The sequence below is a fragment of the Oryctolagus cuniculus genome, chromosome 9 (assembly GCF_051225735.1).
Source record: "Oryctolagus cuniculus isolate XC-2025 breed Fujian yellow rabbit chromosome 9, ASM5122573v1, whole genome shotgun sequence".
In the NCBI taxonomy this organism is placed as follows: Eukaryota; Metazoa; Chordata; class Mammalia; order Lagomorpha; family Leporidae; genus Oryctolagus; species Oryctolagus cuniculus.
In genome coordinates, this window is record NC_142875.1 from 11,263,216 (window position 1) to 11,285,596 (window position 22,381).

The following is a 22,381-nucleotide window of genomic DNA, read 5'->3' on the forward strand; positions in this document are numbered from 1 at the left end:
AGAAACGTTTGTGCAATGATGCTTATGGTTGCAGTTCTTAGGTTAGTACATCGTAAAGAAACTGAATGCACAACTCTTGGTGAAGATATGTTACACATGGTCTAGCATATGTATAGTCAGCTAAGTGTTAGGTGCTGGGGACAGCAGACAGAATGAAAGACAAATTTCTTGCCCCATATGGTCTTTATTGGCTCATGGAAGAGAGAGTCAAGAGACAAAGTAATTCCAAATTCTTAAGAGATGTTGCCTCCAAGAAAAGAAACTAGAAAGAAAGAGTAAGCAGAGAGGCCCTGTGAGTCCATGGGAGGTGCGGTCTCTCTGCAGAGGGCATTCGAAATGAGCAACGTGCGATGTGTCAATAGGTCAGTGGTGTGACCACCTGAGAAGAACATTCCAGATGAAAGGAAACAAGTGGAGGAAGATCAATAACAGCCGAGAGTCCCGCGTGTTAACGACATGGCCCCGAGTGCCTTGCAGGGGAAGCCCATGCAGGCCTGACCTTTTATAAAACAGATTTGGAAAGAGAACTGGATCAATGTGAAGTTACTTCCAAAGCCCAGTCCTAAAATCCCTCCTTTCAAATGTAAGCTCACTACATTCATTTTGCCGGCAAACACCAGCTACAGCCAATTGTAGAAATGATGCTGTAGTTAGCGCCAGCTGTATAAAAATGCATACAAAGGTGAGGAGAAAGACTGGCCTGAAAGAACTAACGATTTCCTAAGGCTAATGAAATCGGAGTGCTTTTCTGCCTCAGGTTTTATTTGTTATTTTATAATTAGGAAAAGTAAAAAAAAAAAAAAAAAGCATTGTAAAAATAAGTATTATTTGACGTGGGAATGATAAGACAGACAAAAATGTGTTCAAACCAATCATTAAAAAGAAAATCTCTTGTTTCTAAATAAATAAGTCCACTCTTTGTCCAAGTCTTTTCTGAGTTTCCCTTCTGCGCAGGGATAAAGCAGAAAACAAACCAGGCTGCTCTTTTTAGGAACTTCTGATGCGAAAAGCAGATCATAAACAAATAGATCTGACTTCACAAGAAACTGATGAGAAAGTATTATCTTCTGGAAGATTTCACAAGCTTTTGAGGAAAAGAATTTCCTCATCTATAATGGAGGAGGGCTCACTAGGGCGCGGAGAGGGCCTCCTTTCTCTTTCCAGCAGCGTCCCCCTTAGCCCAGCACCGGGTTTTCTGTGCCTCGTCCTGCCGACCCATTCATGTCTCCTCCCTCCCCTGCCCTTCGCTTGCATCTTGGTTTTGCTTTTCCTCAGGCAGCAAAGCTTAGCTCTTCCCATTACATCTTCAAATCTATCATCTCTACTGAACAAACAACGCTCTTTAAAATCCAGGATCCTCAGAAGTTGAAGCGTGTCATTTTTTCTCGTCACTCTGGGTAATCAATTCAAAGTCGAGAGAGATCTCGGGAGACACGAATCCCACATGTCACACGAGTCAAAGAAAATCACAAATCAAATGCAAGTCCCAGGAAAACAGAAAAAAAGGAGGCCTTTCGGCCACAGCAGATTTTATCTCGGAAAGCCTCGTGCTGTCCTGAGAATCAGGAACCACTCCTGGCTTGGAAATGTTCTGTGGTGCCTGCAGGTCGAGGGTGGGTGGGGGGTGTGAAGTCAGAGCAAGGACACATCCTGTTTGCCCATTTTTGCACCTGCTACTTCACCCTGAATATTTGCCACATCTCCCAAGTCGTCCAGTGTCTTCCTGCATGTGGTCTTTCACAGTTGCTATGGAAAGCAACGCCTTCCATCAAAAATCCCTGTGCTGTTCTGAGATACAGGACTCTAGAAACACATGCCAGAATGAACACATTTAATACCGTCCCGCAGGGGACATATTTTAGGTTTGTCTTGAACAAAGCTAACATTTCACGTATCCTCAATGTCACACTGACCACTGAAGGAGAAAGCTAGACCTCCTGGTATTTTGTCCAGTCTGAGCTTCAACCCACCAGCAGCGTCTTGTTTAGCCCAGCAGTGCCTGATCCCATTTCAGAACATCTGAGGTCTTCTCGCATGGCCTCAGGTTAGCTCCACATGGAACTCACTGCGGTGGGCCCACCATCAAAGGAATGGTCACTCGGCAGGAACACCCCCACTTCAGGAGCAGCGCGTTCTCTTCCTAACCGAGCTCCTACTCATCAGGACTGCTCGGTCAGCCTGCAGCGGACGCACAGCCAGAAGAGGAAACACTGCCGAAGCAACTTTCAAATCCGTAGGCTTCATCCCAGCAAGTTCCGTCTCCTTTCTGTTGTCTGAAGAACTGGAAGGCTGCCACGCAAAGCAGCCGTGTCCACTTCTTCAGGGGCGGGTTCCTGCTGTGCTGTAATTGCTTCTGCGAGGGTTAGCAAGCAGAAAGAGGATGGCCCGAGCCAGCTTGGAGCCTGCTTTCAGACTGAGGGAAAGCCTTGGGCTCGACAGCTCGTGACGGTCACAATCGCAGGCCTTCTGCAGCTCTTGTTTTGTCACGGAAGCATCCCCAGCACCACAAATGGCGCCTGACATAGTAAATGACACCAAGTGGACATTTGGCCTAACAGTCCTACCCAGAGGGCGGGGTTGCAGTCCCAACTCTGGTGCCTGCTTTCAGCTTTCCGCTAATGCTCTACCCCGGGAGGCAGCAGAGATGGCTCAAGGAGTTGGGGACCTAGTGTCCTCTTGCCTTCCTGGCTCCCAGCATCACTGTGGGGTTGGGGGAGTGAATCAGTGAATGGCTGAATCAACAACTCAGTTAATCAGTGAATCTCTCTCTCTCTCTCATATCTCTCTCGTATCTCTCTCACCAAAAAAGGACAAAACAAAACAAAGCAAAAGACCTCAACAAAGACAGAATAAAATAATGGTTGTCTTATCCATTATAACACCTACATCCAGACAGGATTAGCCACCAATTATGGTGCCCAAAACACCCTTTGTCAAATATTTCACCACACTATATTTGTTTATTTTTTATCTTCTGTTTGTCTACACAGTAGACTCTCAAAAAGTGACAATTAAATTGGCAGACATGCCATTTAAGTGCATGCTTCTGCTGCAGGTATCTTCCTATTCTTGACTGTCAAAGCCAAGTGACTTAGAAGTCTAAACACCCTTTTAGACAATTCTACTGATAAGCCATCGAACAGCAGAGAAATCCCATTCAAACACATTTTCCTTGTGTGAATGCACTCACTGTTAATTTTGGCCTTTTGTGAAGGTCTCAGCTTTAAATGTTTATAATAAATAAGCAGGCAAGCTTGAGAGTTGGTAACAGCTTAAAGCACAGCATGGACACCCCAAATGCTTCAGTATTAAACACTTCACGGAGAGATAACCTGCTGAACATTCTATTCTGCCCTTACCTTCTTCCACTTAGGTGGAATTATCTCTAATTGTACAAAAAGGCTGTGTGATTTTTTTTCTTGTTTGACATTATGTGAAGATGTCATTTTCTCCAAGTATAGTGCGATGTACATTAGAGGAATTTGCCAGGAATATTTTCCCCTTAAAACATAGACATGACAGAGGAAGCAGCTACCAAAGCCAAGTTAAAGCAATGAGTCAGCTAGCCAGCTACCATTTGCCACATCTTATTTTGACTCCTTTAAATTATCATCCTGAAAAACAAAAGGCTTCTGGCTTAAGGGATGCTCACGACACATCTCTGACTTCACTATTTATTAGTATTTTTATCTCACACAAAATGTTTAGGTGTGTATATCTATATGTGAATGTATTAAAAGATTGATTGTAAACATCAGTGATAGAAGGATAACAACAGTTGATGTTTTTGATGAATACTTTAATATAGATATTTAAGAAAATGCACAGAACCTTAGCTTCACGAGTTAATGGTATTCTATTGGTGTGTAAAGTAACAAGGATATCTCACTATCTTCTGTAGTCTTCAGAGCAAGCCTGAGGTGTGGTATAAAATACTAGCTAAGAGCTTGGGCCTGGGAATCAGATAATCATTAAATCCCTCACTGCGTGTGCTCTGAGACAGGCACAATTCTCTTCCAATGTCAAGCACTGAAGCAAGGAGTGGTTTCATAGTAAAAACAGAGCCTTCAATTTGTTTTTGAAATAGTGGTTCTAGCCTAACCAGAGTGCTTTTGACAGTCGTCCTGTGGACATATCTTTATAAAGCAAGATAATTCTTAATAATTATCCCAACATTTAGTGAATTTCTATTTTCTTTCACAGTCTGTTGTTTCTAAGTGCCTGGTCTTTTAGAAACTGAAGGATACAACCTTACTTCAGCCACAGGTTGAATTTGTCACAGAATTCTTGCTTTATCAGGTCATATTAGCTGGGACAGCCATCAGGTTTGAAGTAGTAATTTCAGCATTTACGACACCCACACTGGGACAAACCCTCCTCCCAGCCGGCCACTCACCCTGCGGCATCACTGGCCCTTCTCCCGATGCCCACAGAGCCCACTCTACCATCTTCAGCAGGACGAGCTCTGCTCTGCCATTTGTCACCACCCACAGTTTCAGCTCTTGGGCTGAAGGAGGATTCTTCCCTTCCAGGGACTAAAGCCCTGAAAGAAAATATTTCTATCAGGCTGGCGCTGCAGCTCACTAGGCTAATCCTCCGCCTTGCGGCGCCGGCACACCGGGTTCTAGTCCCGGTTGGGACACCGGATTCTGTCCTGTTGCCCCTCTTCCAGGCCAGCTCTCTGCTGTGGCCCGGGAGTGCAGTGGAGGATGGCCCAAGTGCTTGGGCCCTGCACCCCATGGGAGACCAGGAGAAGCACCTGGCTCCTGCCTTCGGATCAGCGCGGTGTGCCAGCCGCAGCGGCCATTGGAGGGTGAACCAACAGCTAAGGAAAACCTTTCTCTCTGTCTCTCTCTCTCTCTCACTGTCCACTCTGCCTATCAAAAAAAAAAAAAAAAAATTTCTATCCATTTTCAGTGGATCCTCATCTTTTGAGAAATCCAGAATGCATTGCCCCAGGGGCCAGGCTGGAAGTCATTTCAGAGCTGTCTATCAGGATCACTTTCAATCTGAGTCTGTCTATAACCAGGAACAAACACTAGCCCAAGGGCAAGTCCTTGACCCAGCTGGAGGCCCTTCCTTGAGCCCAGCCCTGAACATAAGAGCAGGTACATTTTCCTTTGTGGTTTCAGAATACCATTTCCCATGGCCGAGCGTGACTCTCAGTGCACTGTCAGTCACCATGACTCCCGCAGGTCCAGCAACTCTATCTGCAGAGTAGACACTGAGTGAACCCCAGCGTCTCCCACAGTGCCCGAAGTGGCTGAGCAGATGAGTGCCTCAACCTCCAACGCTGGCTTCAAAGAGTCTGGGAGTGGGGAATCCACACATCTGCAGGAGAAAAGCACGCGCCTGAGAGCACAGCTGTGTTTCCTCAGGAACTGGATCGCTCTGCCTGAATCCCGATGTTCACCTCCCTATTTCCACAGTGGGAAGACACACAGGACTCTAAACCTGGTCACCTCCTATTTCTTTTACCAAGTATGACATCTGGCTGGTGGAAATAGCATTTGTTTCCATTTTTGTGCCAGTTTGAACAAACCACTATTAGGTTAATGCTGCTTTATTGGGTACACATCAAATAAGTTCCCAGGAACACTGCATTCGAATCACAGGGAGGAAATTGTCGAGGGCACGATGTGTAGATGGAAATGCGTAATAGGAATGCACAACCCAATTCATCTCCCGCATTCTCTCTTCTCTTCAAGGAAATGGCTGGTATAGGAAGAAACATTCCAAATCACTTTTGCCCTTCTACCTCGAATGCTAATAATCTGTACCCAAGCATATGAAAATTTAGGGGGAAAGAGCTTCTGATGTTTTTACAGTAACATTTCCTTTGCATGATGTTTGCATAAAGTATAAACATGGTACAACAAAAGATCATTATTAATTCATAACCATATCTCCCATCAATGCTAACACAAGGCATTAAATATTAAAAGTCATCAATAAAAGTTTAATTAGTAAATGTGTGAACTTGACTGTCTGTACTCACATAACCAACACAGCCAGATAAATAGAAGTTTTTGAGAATGAATTTGTAGGTCATGAGAATCAAACTTAGTTAGAACAACATCTTGATACCTAAGATGCCATTCTGAATGTGACGCATGAGAGAGAAAAGACTGCTGTATACCAGTGCCCAGTAACTACTTGTTATCTAGGGGAATAAATGAGTGACATAATAGATACCACAGTAATGATTACTGTTGAAGGGAGAAAATGCACATGTGGGTTCAGGTATGACCACAGTGTTCGATTTCTTGGCCTGAATACTGAATGCAGGAGTTCAACCTTCTCTCTAATATCTCATTATACCACACATGATTTTGTATCATTTTCTTAGTCTATGTCTTATTTAATAACACAAATTTTTAATTGGAAAGTAAAAATGCTAATTAACATAAAATTAAAAATATTAACATCTTGAAGTGTTAAAAAAAAAAAAGCTTTAGTTTTTAAACAGTGTGTACTACGTCTATGAAATCTATTCAGTCCCCAAGTAATTGTGTCTCTGTGGAGGCCAACACACATGCACACTTTATTTTGTCTGCATCGCACTTGTTTCTGCTAATGGGGCTCACCCAAGTGGCCCTTTCTTGTGAGGTCACCAGAGCCAGTGGATATGGACATAGGCAGAGTGGAGAGAAAGGAATCAACTTACACTTGACTCCTGGTCCTCGGTTTCTCCATCTCTATGATAAAGGATTTCCAAAAATCATATCATGGGCCACTCCAGGAAGCAGGTTGGGCACTAAGTGTCTCATCAGCCATGATTTTCTCATCACTGGTCCAAAAGCACATCCATTAGTACAGAACTTGGAGAAACCCTGACTTCATGGGACCCCAAAAAACAGGAAAACATACTCTGTGGAGGAAGCTAACCTCCCTGGAGGGTGGAGCCCAGGGTCAAACAGCAGTACAGGTCTCTTAACCAGAAGTTTTAAGTGATGATGGATTGAAGGGCTGTCTCTGGAATACCTTGGCCTCCTTTCGCGTTTCACAAGATTTCATCTTGGTCTACAGCATTCACTGTATTTCAAGTGAGGATGTCAGTGTCAGACAGCAGGACTCTCAGTGGGAAAGCTCCTGCTCCGTTTGAATCACTGCAAGAGGACCAGGGCACCGCCTGACACAGCTCTTACATCCCGTCAGGGCACTGGGAACTAGAAAAGCTGGCAAAGTAAGGCTGGCAGCACCAGCAGTGGACAATGGTGCAGGCTGGTCATCTACCACACCATGGCCACCCACTGGGCATATTCTATAGAGAAGCATCATTCCAGGAATCCCAGAAGGCTGGGCCACTGTGGGAAGACTGGGAATTATAGAAGAACTTCCTACTGTCTGGTCAGTCAGTTCACCCTCCTTTCCTCCGAATAGCAACTGGATTTAGGTTACCAATCTTTCTTTAGAGCAGATTCCAGAATCCACCTACGGGCTACGTAGGACAAGCCTAAGACATCAAGCCCCATAGCAAGAGCTAAAATGTGAACCACAGCCAAACATGATCGAAAAACAAAACGGGAGACACACAAGAAGAATCACAGTAATAACCAGTAAGATGCACATCACTGTGCCACCTAAAAATAATTTTCTGTTATTGTCCTATTCACTCTCAAGAGGAAGTGGGAAGAGCAATTAGGTTGGATAAATGACGAGTGACATCAGCTGGGTAATGAAGTTGGTGCAGGATTCCAAGCTTTTCTTGCATTTGTCCTCAAAGAGTTCAAGGTACTTCCAGACTGGATATTAGAGCTGGCTCTGATTCCTCTGTTAGGCACAAGGTTCACAGAGGACTTACATGTGTGTTCAAGGACTTGTGATTACTATTTGTTTGGAAAAACCTGTTTGAAGGCTGTAAAATGCTATTTCCCACCAGGGTGTCCTTCTGCATCTATAATTGATTTACATAAAAGATAAGTGCAGAAGGCAGTGGGGGATGCAATTGAGTGGTTATTAACCAACCCAACATTGGAAACGGGATGGTTCTCTCTGCCAATGGGTAAATCCATTCAAGTTTTCTCCCTAGTTACAAGAGATTCTGGAGAATTAATTAGTAAGAATTTTTAAATTCTACATAATTTGTAAGAATAATAATCTCAAGAATTTTGGGTCAATTGATTAATATTCAGAAGGAACAATAAGCTCCTTAGAAGAAGGGATTCATATAAAAATAATAATATAGCATCATGAACATGACAAATAATAACATATCAATAGCATCCTTATAAATGAAACTTTCATTTCCAATATTGGTCAGCAGGAAGTTCATGACATTAAACTTGCTGTTATAAATAAGAATCCAATGGACCCCATTCAAAACTATTCCAGAAAATTATTTATAAAGAGATCCTTCATGATACATGTTATTGGACTTTTTGCTACTTACTTACAGTAGGCATTGATGAAAAATTATCCTAATCATAAATAATTGAATAAAGGGTATTTTGATTTTCTCTTTTTACCCTTAGGTGTTAACCTGAGAGACTACAGAGAAGGCAGATGATTAGTAGGTCAGTTTCAGTAATCCAACCTGGTACTGTGGGAAAAACCTGTAGCCTCCAGAGGCAGTAGGAGGTGGCATGGGAGGAAGGAAGCAGAGACTAGGACACCAAGGTCAGCCAGTGGCCATGCTGAGAAAGCCAAACTGAGGAGAAGCTGAAAGAGCAGAAGGTGGGAGTGTGTTCCAGGCTCAGGGTTCCATCTGAGGAGCAAATTAGGAGATGCAGGCACCCACATCCTAAAACACCTCCCACTTCTTGTGTCTTTTTACCCAAATTATTGTTAAGAAAAAGTTCAAATATAGAAATTGCTTTTCCTTTTTCAAGTCAAAGTCATCCGTTAATGATTCCTTTGTGGGTATCTGATTGCAAATAGAAAAATCAATTCCAAAACCTATTCCCTTCTGGGTGACTCACACACTACAGGGATCTGGAAAATAGAAGCAGCATCATGCCCAGGCCAGAAGTGGCAACTCTAGATCACTTCTCTCTTTGCTTTTCAATCTAGTTCCAGCACCAACTTGGAGCATTTTACAGAGACATTCGGGGGCAGGGTGTGGGGTAGGGGAAGAACACAACAGAAAAAAAAAAGTTGAGTGCTAGCAAACAGACTTCTTTCTTTCCCCCAGACCAAACCATCAAAATCTGCACCACTGTAGCACCCTCCATTGTAAAGCCAGCACTTTGCATCCCTGCTGCTGGTATACTATATTCTGCATTGAGCGCCTTTGTGTAATCACAGGTGCTTAGACATAGCACGGGGTGGCTAGAGTTCAAATAAGAATAGGAACCAAAGCATACATGTCTACAATAGCTGGCCATTAGTAAATGGGATAAAGGCTGTACACAGTATCAAGAGGAGGCTGGTCACGCAAGAGTGTGAAGCTTTTGTTGACAGATACCCAGGGAATCACTCACACAAAGTAAACACACAGACAATGCAAAGCAAGATGGTGCTTCCAAAGGAAAATCAAGGCCAAGTTCAGCATCTATTCTTGCCACTAGGCTCAAAACTGCAGGAATGGAGGTAACAGGCTGCCTCTCACAAGTATAGATCTGAATAAATTATTTAGGTCACATGTATAATTTTCTTCTTTAAAGCTTTTAATTTATTTATTTGGAAGGCAGAGTTACAGAGAGAGGGGAAAAGACACACACACACACACACACAGAGAGAGAGAGAGAGAGAGAGAGAGAGGGAGAAATCTCTCATTTGCTGGTTTACTCCCCAAAAGGCAGTAATAGCCAGGGCTGGGGCAGAAGGAAACCAGAAGCCTAGAACTCCTTCCTTGTCTCCCACCTGGGTGACAGGAGCCCAAACATTTGGGCCATCTTCCAGTAGTTTTCCAAGTGTATTAACGGGGAGCTGGATCAGAGGTGGAGCAGCTAGGTCTCTGATGAGGGTTCATATGGGATGATGGCAGCTTTACCCACTGCATAACAATGCCTGCCCCATAACGTCACCTGTATAATTTTTTCTTTTTTTTTTTTTTTTTTTTTTGACAGGCAGAGTGGATAGTGAGAGAGAGAGACTGAGAGAAAGGTCTTCCTTTTGCCATTGGTTCACCCTCCAATGGCCGCCGCGGCCGGCGCACCGCACTGATCCAAAGGCAGGAGCCAGGTGCTTCTCCTGGTCTCCCATGGGGTGCAGGGCCCAAGCACTTGGGCCACTGTATAATTTTCAAACAAAATGATGTTTCACCTCTTCTTAACTCTTATTTTTTGTAAAATTCTAAAGCCTTGATGCATCAAAGGTAGTTGAATCCTAAATGAATCCCATACCAGATCTTAGGTATAAGCTGACATTACCAAATGTCCCAGGTAAGCAAATCAATTTGTGAAGTTATTTTCACAGCACTACATATAAAGAGATGAGTATTGGTTGAGGAAACAGATACACTTACCCTGGTGTGAACTTTATACAATGTATACATGTATCAAAAATCACACAGTACCCCATAAATTTGTGTAATTATTATGTGTCTATTTAAAAATTTAAAACTCACATGGGGATAAATGTGGAAAATGGAATCAACAAATCATTTTGATTAAAAAAAACTGCAATCCATGCCTATGAGAGATCTCAGTGAAAGGTCAGATATATTAAATAAAGACATGTATACCAGGTGCACCAAATCACAAGACTGAACAGAAAACCCTACTGACTGAAACCCTACCATCAAACCAGATGCCAGTGTTGGAAAAACACTCTGACCAAAGGTTGGCATCAGCACTTCCCCCACCTCCACTGGCACTGTCAATGCATTGAACCCAGCAGAAGGAACACTCATCCTTCAAAATGACAGCAGGGAATTTTGTACTTGCCTGAAGGAAAAAATCTCTCAGCTTAGAGAAGAAGAGAGGATGCTATTTGTCTCAAGGACTTCTCAACTTCAGACTCAATTTCCAGGCCATCGCCTCCGGGGATCACTTGGGATTTATCCAAAGGGACTGCCCTTAAGGAAGAATCATGGTCCTTCTGGATCCAGGAGCCAGGACCAACCTCTTGCTCAGGAAGACAAACACTGGCCCCTCGTGACATTAGGCACTTTTGCTCAAGAATTCCCAAGACTGATTTAAGTTAAAATACACTACATAGAACCACACTTTGTCTTTAGTCTCCACCTTTTTTGATCAGTTTGCCCAATTACATGGAACTTCTCAGAGACTCCATGCTTTCCTGTTGTACACGTGCTGGCCCAACTCAACAGGAAAAACATGCATGGTAATCATACATTTTGGGAGGAAGCAGGTACTGAGAGGTAAGTACAGGAAAAAGAAAATGTCAGCTCCTGGCACCAAAAGCCGGCTCTGCACCTGCTACCCACGGGACTGGGACCAAGTTTCCAAAACTCTCTAGACCTTCCTCTGACACTTGATGTACAATTTAGGGACTCAAAAAGCATTTACTATAAGTAATACTATGAGGAGCAAAATACTCTTTTTGTAATGCTTACGTTGCCTTGCACAGGCCAATTAATGTTACTCATGATAATAAACTGATCACTTTATTTTCAAATAAAGGCACTTCCAGAGTCAGTAGTCTGCCTTACAGGCCTCAGTTCTGGTTCCTCCCAGCCTGTAAGGCCAGGTCTCTCTCTTTTCCCTCTGACATCAGAACCCCCGCAAAGAGAGCAAGCTCTGCGTTCCCCAAGCCATCTGGTGTCCCAGACCTTCCCTGTCCCACAGCTCCAACTCCCAGCTGCCCACAGGCTCCTGTCTCACAGCTCCCATTTTCTTACTCCAATCATGCTGACCTCTGGGTTTTCAAGGGCACCTTTGTTTAGGATACAGCAAGAACCTGCTGCTAAAGCGTCTTCATGAGAAGAGAGAGAAGGTTGTGAGAGCACCACGTATCTTACAGCCACAAAAGGGAGAATTCAGCTGGGCAGGGATTCATATGTAGCAATAATAATCCCCAATGCACATGTGGACTTGTGGTCACAACCCCCATAATGGCCATGGAACAGTTACAAGAAGGAAGTCGAAGATGGGAAAGAAAAAGATGCAGGATTTCAAGGGAAAACCAAAGACCACTGAAACTAATTACTGATATTGAAAAAGCAATAAAATGGGAAGAGGAAAGACTTAACAGAGATTTGTTCTCGATAGGAATAAAATTAATTATTCTCATTGTGAATAATTACCACTCATTGTGAGCCAGTGCCACTCATGCTTATCACATAACCACAAGCACATATATAGGTAAATACTGAAATCCCAGAACCAGACTTTTCAAGCTTGAAGTGGCTTTCCAGGTCACCCATGTCAAACTATTCTCCACAAAAAACAGAGAGTTTGAAATGTGAGGACTCAGTAACTTCATGAGGATCACAGAGCTGCCCTCTGGCAGAAGGAACCCCAGCCCTTGTTGGCCCCCAGCCTGTCTGGGAGCTTATCTCCCTAGGGAGTAAATTGAGTTTGATCTGAGTGTGATGTTCTTTACTGAGCACTTCTATTTTGAAACAGGAATAATAGATTTTTAACCCCAGCTTCAATATGTTATTTTTCAGATAGGAGTGTATTATTTCAGGAGATATTCTGTAAGAAATAAACTCTGAAGTAATACAGACTGAAAAACACAGCCTTACAGGGCAGAGATAGGTATCTGTATGCAGATAAACTATGCACACTGAGACTGGAGAGAAAATTAAAGAACACTAGGGAAATCAAAAGAAAAAAATAAAATTCTGAAAATGTCCCAATATATTATGAAATCTACAATGTGACATGTAAGATGTTAATATTTTATCTCAGTGAATTGCTTTTACTTGCAATCATTGAATTCCTTTTCCTGTCTCAAGATAAAGAGAAGCTGAACTAATCATGTAAACTGTGTGAGTTTGTTACTCAAGAGAGAAAGCCTTCTCCTAAGCATGTCTCACACAGACACTACAGAATCCCATACACCTCCCTGGTCTTTCCAAGTAAAGACCCTCTTATTAATCCCAATTCCCCATGACAGACACTACAGAATCCCATACACCTCCCTGGTCACTCCATTATTAATCCCAATTCCCCATGCAAGCTCGCCCCTCATGAGGCAGGACTCTCGCATTTGAGATATACCAAAAATCACTGGCTTCAAAATCTTCTCTCGGAAACTTAACCTGCAAAAAGTATGCACCCAGGAGATGCCCATACAAACAGCAAGCCCACTGTTGAGCAGCAGCACCCAAGCATGGGTTAAGTCCTGGGAACGAGTAGTGGACAGAAAGCTGAACCTCGACGTGACGGGATGGGGAAGGGAAGGCGGGCCTTTGGGAAAGGAACAAAGAGAGATGTGTCTGGGAAAGAGGTTTCTATCCGTGCTACACAGATAAAGCATCCTACAAGGGGAGCCTTGATGAGTTCACGGCAATGTACACAGTGAGCTCAGCTCAGCTCCTACCCTTTCTACCATTTCTGGATCATATGCCTCTCAATCATGCTCACTTGAATTTTGTCCCAGTCACCACTCCTGCTATGTATGTACTCTGGAGCCCCTTTGAAGTTCATAGTCTTTCTAAAGAAGTAATTGGGACTATATAGTTAAGTTGACATTAAGAATCAGAACAGTTGGCCATCTGCATGCTGTTGCTGATCAGTTTGTGGACTGAAGGCCAAAGTGAGGAGACTCAGAAAACCTCCATGACAGCCTAGGAGCCAGGTCATGGGAGCAGAGAAGCACAGCACTGGCGACCTGCCATCACCAGCCCTCTTCAGCAATGCACTGCTCTTCTCTGACAGCACGTAGGATACTTGTAAAACCACAGGGTCTTATCAAACCTGTTGTAATTTACAGGAAAAAAAAAAAAAGAAGAGACAGCACTCATAAGTAAATCAATCTAACAATCTTAAAACTCCGTAGAATTTTTCATTTTTGTCTGCATACATACACTTTTCACATAGTTGAAATTAAATTGATCCGATGCCATCAAGTTACTAGAGAACAATGGGGAAACCCTGCAAGACATTGGCACAAGCAACAAGTTCCCTGAAAAGACCTCAGAGGCACAGGCAATAAAAGCCAAAATTACAAATGGGATGACATCAAATTGAGAAGCTTCTATACTGCAAAAGGAACAGTCAGGAAAGAGGCAACTGACAGATTGGGAGAAATTATTTTCAAATCATGCAACTGATAAAGGATTAATAACAAGAATATATAAAGTGATCAAAAAACTCAACAACAAAACAAACAACTCAATCAAGAAATGGGCAAAGGTCTTAGACATTTCACAAAAGAGGAAATCCAAATGGCCAACAGACACATGAGAAAATGCTCAGGATCACTAGCCACCAGGGAAATGCAAATCAAAACCATCTCACCCCAGTAAGAATAGCTTTCATTCAGAAATCAACAAACAACAAATGCTGGCAGGGATGTGGGGGAAAAGGTACCCTAATCCACTGTTGGTGGGAATGCAAACTGGTGAAATCATTATGGAAGACAGTTTGGAGATACCTCAGAAATCTGAATATAGTCCTACCATATGACCCAGCCATCCCACTTGAATTTACTCAAGGTAAATGAAATCAGCAAATAAAAGCGTTATCTGCACCTCCATGTTTATTGTAGCTCAATTCACAATAACTAAGACTGATTGGGAATCAACCCAAACGCCCATCAACTGAAGACTTGATAAAAAAATTATGGGATATGTACTCTATGGAATACTACACAGCAGTAAAAAAGAAAATAAAACAAAACAAAATCCAGCCATTTGGAACAAAATGGATGAATCTGAAAAACATTATACTCAGTGAAATAAGCCAGTCTCAAAGGGACAAATACCATATGTTCTCCCTGATCTGTGATAACTAACAGAGCACCTAAAAGGAAACCTGTAGAAGTGAAATTGACACTATGAAAAGTAGTGACTTGAACAGCCCTTGTCTTGACTGTCAAGGAAAAGTTTATTTTTTTTATTTTAGTTTTTATTATTTTTTCTACTTAATACTATTGGTTTAACTCTTAACATACAATTAATCACAGGTATATTAAGTCAATTGAAAACAGATGCCGGCCGGCGCTGCGGCTCACTAGGCTAATCCTCTGTCTTGCAGCACCGGCACACCGGGTTCTAGTCCCGGTCGGGGCGCCGGATTCTGTCCCAGTTGCCCCTCTTCCAGGCCAGCCCTCTGCTGTGGCCAGGGAGTGCAGTGGAGGATGGCCCAGGTGCTTGGGCCCTGCACCCTATGGGAGACCAGGAAAAGCACCTGGCTCCTGGCTCCTGGCTCCTGCCATCGGATCAGCGCGGTGCGCCGGCCGCAGCACGCCGGCCACAGCAGCCATTGGAGGGTGAACCAACGGCAAAGGAAGACCTTTCTCTCTGTCTCTCTCTCTCACTGTCCACTCTGCCTGTCAAAAAAAAAAAAAAGAAAAAAAAAGAAAACAGATGCCAGTAAAAAATAAGAATGGGGGTAAGAGAGGGAGGAGCTGTCAATTCAGCACACACTCCCACAGACTTACCCATAAGAGTAAAGCTAAAAACTTGCCATAGGATTCCAAATCCCATTAAGCTGGGTGGTATTAATGCCATCTTACTAGTTAAAGTGATCATATTAAGTGTGTAATTGATTATATAGATAGGATTAAGTGTCAAAGGGATCATATAAATAAGTCCAAGTGTCTGGTAATAACAATAAATAGAATTAAACAGGAAAGCTCCAAAACAGGAAGCAGTCCACACAGCAGATTCATAGAATGGCAAACGCCCTAAACAGCACTCTGACCTCAGAATCAGTCCTTAAGGCATTCAGATCTGGCTGAAAATCCCATAAGAATATTTCAGGCATGGAAAGTCAAGACACTGTGGCAAAAAATGTTCTACATGTAGGATCTCTGTGAGTGAGACCCCAGCGGAAAGAAGAGACCATCAAAGAAGGATGTACTTTTTCTCTGAAGGGAGGAAAGAACTTCCACTGTCTAAATACTGACAGAGTTTGTGGATTCAGAAGTCTTCCATAGCCTTGACAGCTCATGACAAGAGCTCGTGACAAGAGTGATCACTGACATCAAAAGTAAGAATGTTAATTGTTAAATCAACAATAGGAGTCACTGTGTACTTAGTCTCCATGTAGGATCTCTGTCCTTAATGTGTTGTACTATGAGAATTAACTGCAAAACTTGTTCCCAAACAGTACTTTACACTTTGTGTGGGTGCAAACTGTTAAAGTATTTACTTAGTGTAAAGTTGGTCTTCTGTATATAAAGTTAATTTAAAAATCAATTTTAATGAAGAATGGGATGGGAGAGGGAAGGAGGTAGGATGGGAGTGGGGGTGAGAGGGTGTAAGGGGGGAAGAACCATTATATTCTGAAATTGTACCTATTGTAAACAAATATCAATAGGCAAACACGATCTTTGTTAACTCTCAGTTATTTTATAACTAAATATGGTAGCACTAAATAGCACATACATTTTTCAAAATATGAGGAGTCTCTGGATTCAGATTACATGAATTAGTTAGTGTGTATAATAATTAGGCATGTTGATGCACTGACTGTCTTAGTTTAAATATAACTTCATAGCTGACTCTGCAACTGTGGACTCCACTGGGTTCCTAGACAAAATGAAATCAGGATGCCAGAAAGCATTTGGCTATGTCCCACGGTACTTTCCATATGTGTAGCTCAGAGCTTTGGTCTCAACCTTGGATATCATTGCATTTTGGGGGCTGGGAATCTGTTTTGTTTTTGTTTGTTTGTTATGCAATATTTTTATTTTATTTTATTTTTTTAATTTTTTGACAGGCAGAGTGGACAGTGAGAGAGAGAGACAGAGAGAAAGGTCTTCCTTTGCCGTTGGTTCACCCTCCAATGGCTGCCGTGGCCGGCGCACCATGCTGATCCAAAGGCAGGAGCCAGGTGCTTCTCCTGGTCTCCCATGGGGTGCAGGGCCCAAGCACCTGGGCCATCCTCCACTGCACTCCCTGGCCACAGCAGAGAGCTGGCCTGGAAGAGGGGCAACTGGGACAGAATCCGGCGCCCCGACCGGGACTAGAACCCTGTGTGCCGGCGCCGCTAGGCGGAGGCTTAGCCTAGTGAGCCGCAGCGCCGGCTTTGTTATGCAATATTAACACACATGCAGTCCCTCTTTAGAGCTATCTATCTATCTTAAGAAGGTTGGGTCAGAGTGCCTGGGTTCTAGTCCCAGCTCTGCTTCCGATGCCAGCAGATGAAAGGCTCAACTATGTGGGTCCCTGCCCCCCATGTGGGAGACCCAGACTGGACTCCCAGATCCTGACTTCAGCCTGGCCCGCTATGGCTGTTGTATTTAGGGAGTGAAACAGCTCCCTGTATTTGTCTCTCTGCCTTTCAAATCAATGAAAAAAAATTTAATTAATAAAATAAATAAAAAGGAGGAGAGGTTAAAGGCAGCAACTCATAGCTTTTGGTCTCAGGTTACCTTTATACTTTTAGAAATTGTTGGGACCTGTGCTGTGGCGCAGCATGTTAAAGCTCCGGCCTGCGTGCCAGCATCCCATAAGGGTGCCAGTTGGAGTCCAGCTACTCCTCTCTGTTCCAGCTCTCTGCTAATGATGCTGGGAAAGCAGTGGAGAATAACCCAAGTCCTTGAGTCCCTGCATCCACATGGAAGAATCTGCTGGCTTCTGGCTTCCAATCGGCCTAGCTCCTGCCATTGTGGCCATTTGGGGAGTGAACCAGAGGATGGAAGACCTCTCTCTCTCTGTCTTTACCTCTCTCTGTAACTCTTTCAAATAAATAAAATAAATGTTTAAAAAATATATAGTAAATTTTATACTTATCTTAATGACTATGGATATCATATTTACTTAGTGTGTTATAATTTACTTCTTATTATTTATAAACAATTTACTTGCAACTTTTTGCTATTATAAACATCAATGCACTAAGAAACATCATTTGTATAGTGTTTTCCTTCCTCTGGATTTTTCCTAGGATGATTTCCAAGAGTAGAACTATATATGTGAGAAAGGTCTCTGAAGCATAGATCACACAAAGCATAATATATAACATTTTAATATTATAATCATTTCTATAAAGGTACATAAATATATATACACACTATATATATTTATACACACACATATATATACACACCTTTAAATACATAAATATATATAACATAAACATAAAATATAACATATTTATGTTATATATATATATTTCAACTGGGGTATTATCAAATATTTAGTCCTTTTAAAGCATCTTTAGTAAATAATTGTCATAACTTTTGAAAGAATTCTTTATTAATTAAGGAATCATAGATAAAATCTGAAGAATAAAAGAATGATCACCAAAACTTCAGTATAAGAGTTGATCTAGATCTTGAAGGCAAACTGTATCTGAAATATGAGTTCATTTTGAGACTTTGAGGAAGCCACATAACCTCTCTGGTTTTTAATTACTTAGAACAAAACACAAGAAATAAAGAGGAATCTCTAAATCCCCTGATTGCTCTCTATTAATAGGCTTTATTATTTTATGAGTACCCAAAGAAATACATGCTGAATCTCATCTTATGAGAAGTGGCACAAAAGCAATATGTTCCCTCAAAATGGCTAAGTAGTGAGCTATTCAGGTTAACAATACTGAACAAACATAAGTGTGTGCTCTTGGGTTAAGTATAAAGCATTATAATTAGTTAAAAGATTTTATATAAATCCAGGTTGGCAGATCTCTTTAATGGATCTGAGATTAGAAACTTGCAACAGATGGCAACATACTTTGCACAAAGCCAAGTTCCCTATAACCTTGAAATTCTGAAAGGTCCCCAAAGAAGAAAAATCAGATAGGCTCTTAGCCGAGATTGTCCTCAAGACAGATGAAGCTAATGGACTTGTGTCAAAAGAAAGAAAATGAGATGGATGTTCTACAGGTTCTGGTCCCCCAGGCACAAGGACATTTTGCCATCAGGCATGTGGAATAAATCTTCGGGTGAACAGGAGCACAGATGTGGAGAATATATTGGCAGGATGAGCAGGTGACAGAAGCGCAACTCACCTACCACTCAGGAGGAGAGTCGAGCCATTGACACAGGTCCAAGGCAAAGAGGATCTTGATGCTGATATGATTTCCCCACCCAAAGATGAGAATCGCTCCCTACCATGGAAGCAAGTGCAAAATGTATCTTACCACAGACTCTCAAAACACAATTTACTGTAATACAGAAAATCATAAGAGCACATGATATAAGAGATACTAAAATTATTTAATGGGAAATAACTTCTACTTTTTCCAAAATGTAAGTGCCACTGTTGGTGACTTCTTCCAAGCTTCCCCAGCCTTTATTAAGTTCAGCATCCTTCAACAGAGGTTTAGATAGTTAGAGGAAGAAATGTAAAAAACCAGGCACTCCATTTCTGCTCAGTAAGGAAGTCACACAGTTCAGCTGGTTCTTTCTCAATGAACTACTAGTTTTGTCGGCTGTAGGTATCAACTCCTTTGAGTGCAATTTTAAAAGTTCTAAGGGTAATTTGAAATCTTCTCATTCCACAAATTTCGTAATTCTCACCTCTCCTTCCACCCATCCCTCTGTTTAATTATTTACAGAGTATATTTTATAGAGCACCCAATATGTGCATCACAAAGGACCTATGCCCAGACAATATCTATCTAATGGGATTCTTCATGCACCTATTTTTTCTTAGGCAGCCTGAAGTTTCTCCATTTGAACTTGGAGAAGGAAGAGGAGTGACGTTTAGGATAGGTACTGAAGGACTCAAATTTAAGAGGATTGTACAGTGAGGGAATATGAGGATACTTCAAAAAGTTCACATATGAAATAGAATTTTAAAATGAGTTTGTTTTGGTGCAAAAAGTATTTGGAATCCATGCATAGTTTTTTTTTCAACAATACATATTTTCCATGAATTTTTGAAGACCATCCTGTACATGGATTTCAAAAAATTTTGCATCAAAATAAATTCATTTTTCACTCCATTTCCCACAAACCTTTTGAAGTACCTTCTTATATTTGAGAGCCAGGTTCTATCAAAAGACAAAGGATTTTCTAAATTCCTATGGTGGTTATCATTTAACCTATCAATGGCTGAGGCTGGTGAATTATATCCCATTGTGTAACATAAATGAACTCCTAGAAGACAGGAAAGGAAGGAAAATGAAATCTTAGCCTTTCAAGAACCAAGCAATTCAGGGAAGAGAAAACCCAGAGAAAGAAAGAACAGAGCTGGGAAGGTAGATGCAAAGACCCACACAAGTGAATCCCAGTCACTCTCGGGTATCCCAGGTTAGACTGCCCAGCCTCAGCTTCCTTTCCAACCCAACAGGAGTTGCTATAAGAGCCCGGAGAAGGAAATTAGCACCCACTGTGAATCACAAAGTGGCCACACAGACTGCTATGAAATGGGCCAGCTCCTCAGAGACAATAGGTTTCTGGACTCTAAAAGCAACAACCCAATTTGTTCCAATTTCCCTTTGTTCAAAAAAGAAAACCAGCAAAATCATTTCCTAAGTAAAATAACTGCCAAGCATGATCACAAATACAGTCAAATATTTATGTGAAGCATTTGAATTTCCAAAAAAGATTGCTATACCTGTCATTCTTTAAGGAAATAATGCCCATCCACATGGCTCAGGATGTGTCATTAGCAGTTTAAAGCCATGTATAATGTCTAAAATCATCATATGATTGCATGGCATTAGGAAATGGTAATATACGATGGAGAATAAATTATTAGAATTAATGTTGAGACACAAGAGTCCTCTATCATATTCGTTCATCTTTTTTTTTAAAGATATATTTATTTATTTGAAACTCAGCGCTACACAGAGAGAGGGCAAGACTGAGAGAGACACAGATATCTTCCATCTGCTGGTTCACTCTTCCAGATGGCCACAATGGCCAAGGGTGGGCCAGGTCAAAGCCAGGAGCTTCATCCAGGTCTCCCACATGAGTGGTGGGGGCCCAAACACCTGGCCCATCTTCTGCTGCTTCTCCCAGGCCATTAGCAGGAAGCTGGCTCAGAAGTGGAGCAGCACCCATATGGGATGCTTGCTTCACAGGCAGAAGATTTACCTGCTACATTACAACACCATCCCCTTAATGTGTCTAATCTTAAAATCCCTTTAAATGTAACACTATAAACAAAACTTCACAATTTGTATCTGTGAAACCCTCTCAGAGTGAGCAATCATAAAAAGTGGGTTAACGGGGAAGCTACCAGCTTTATGAGCTAAGTTTTGCAGGGATGGCAATGGAGAGATGGTCTCAGGAGCATGGAAGGTGCTGGAAGCTTTGACGAACTCCCCCATTCCATGACCTCACAAAAGGCAATACAGCAGCAAAGGAGACCTGAGCATTTCATTGATGATCTTTAATCAAGACAGAGAGCCAGGCAGAGTTTCATTGAGGGCAAAATCACTCACAGGAATTTACATAGTCACAAGTTATAAGACATAAAACACCTCCTAATTATATAGCAAAAAAATTTTCAGAATCTTAAAAATGATTATAATTTTCAGCCAACTGATCAACCTGGAAAGACCTTAATCACACACAGACACTATGCTAGATCTCACTGGTGATGGAAACAGTAGCAAAAAGAACCTTTGGAGGTTCTTTACTAAATGTCAATAAGTATCTCTGGGTTTTCAACAACCCTAGGGATCCCCACTCATCAACAGAAAACTGCACTATTCAGTGATGATTTCTCTAATCCTCAAGAAACTCTGCCCCACCCCTTCTCTCTGCAAATCTGTCAGACTAAAATCTGAAGCAAGAAGATGAACAGAGCCAGAGCTACTGCATTTGGCTTGGCCTGCATTTATTAGACTTAGTATACTTTGTCAATAGGGTTATTTGTAAGTCAGCCTCTCTCAGTGTGCATTACCAGTTCCATGCCCTTTTAAAGCTGTAACATCACAAAGATACAAATCCCTGTCATTCTTTGAGACCCAGCCTGTGAGCACTGGTTTAAGTACCAGCTGCTGCACTTCTGATCCAGTTCCTTGCTGGTGCACCTTGGAAAGCAATCAAAGATGTCCCAAGTGCTTGGGCCCCTGCCACCCAAATGGCAGGCCCAAGTGAAGCTGCTAGCTCCTAGCTTCAGCCTGATGCAGGCCTGGGTGTTGTGTCCATCTGGGGAATGAACCAGCAGATGGAAGGTTGGTCTTGGTCTTTGGTGTCTCTCTCTGTCTCTCTCTGTCTCTCTCTCTCTCTCTCTCTCTCTCTCAAGTTCTGCTTTACAAATAAATAAATCTTTAAAAAGGAAAAAGGCCCAGCCCAAATAGCATGAATGAATGGCTTCTCACTTACATGAGCAGTACATAACTCACATTGCTCCTATTTTAATCAGCCTTCCTTGCATCATCAATGTTTTTCCTTGGCTTCAGGGTCTCTCTTGCTTAGAGAGACTCTGTGCATAGTAGCTTAAGTGTGTCTTAGT

General features: G+C 42.1%; 1 protein-coding gene across 4 annotated transcripts in view; it reads right to left on the reverse strand.

Annotated features, from left to right (window-relative positions):
* The window catches only part of ITGBL1 (integrin subunit beta like 1), a 262,924-nt gene that overhangs the window by 213,371 nt on the left and 27,172 nt on the right, over positions 1-22,381 (reverse strand). The window lies entirely within an intron of this gene.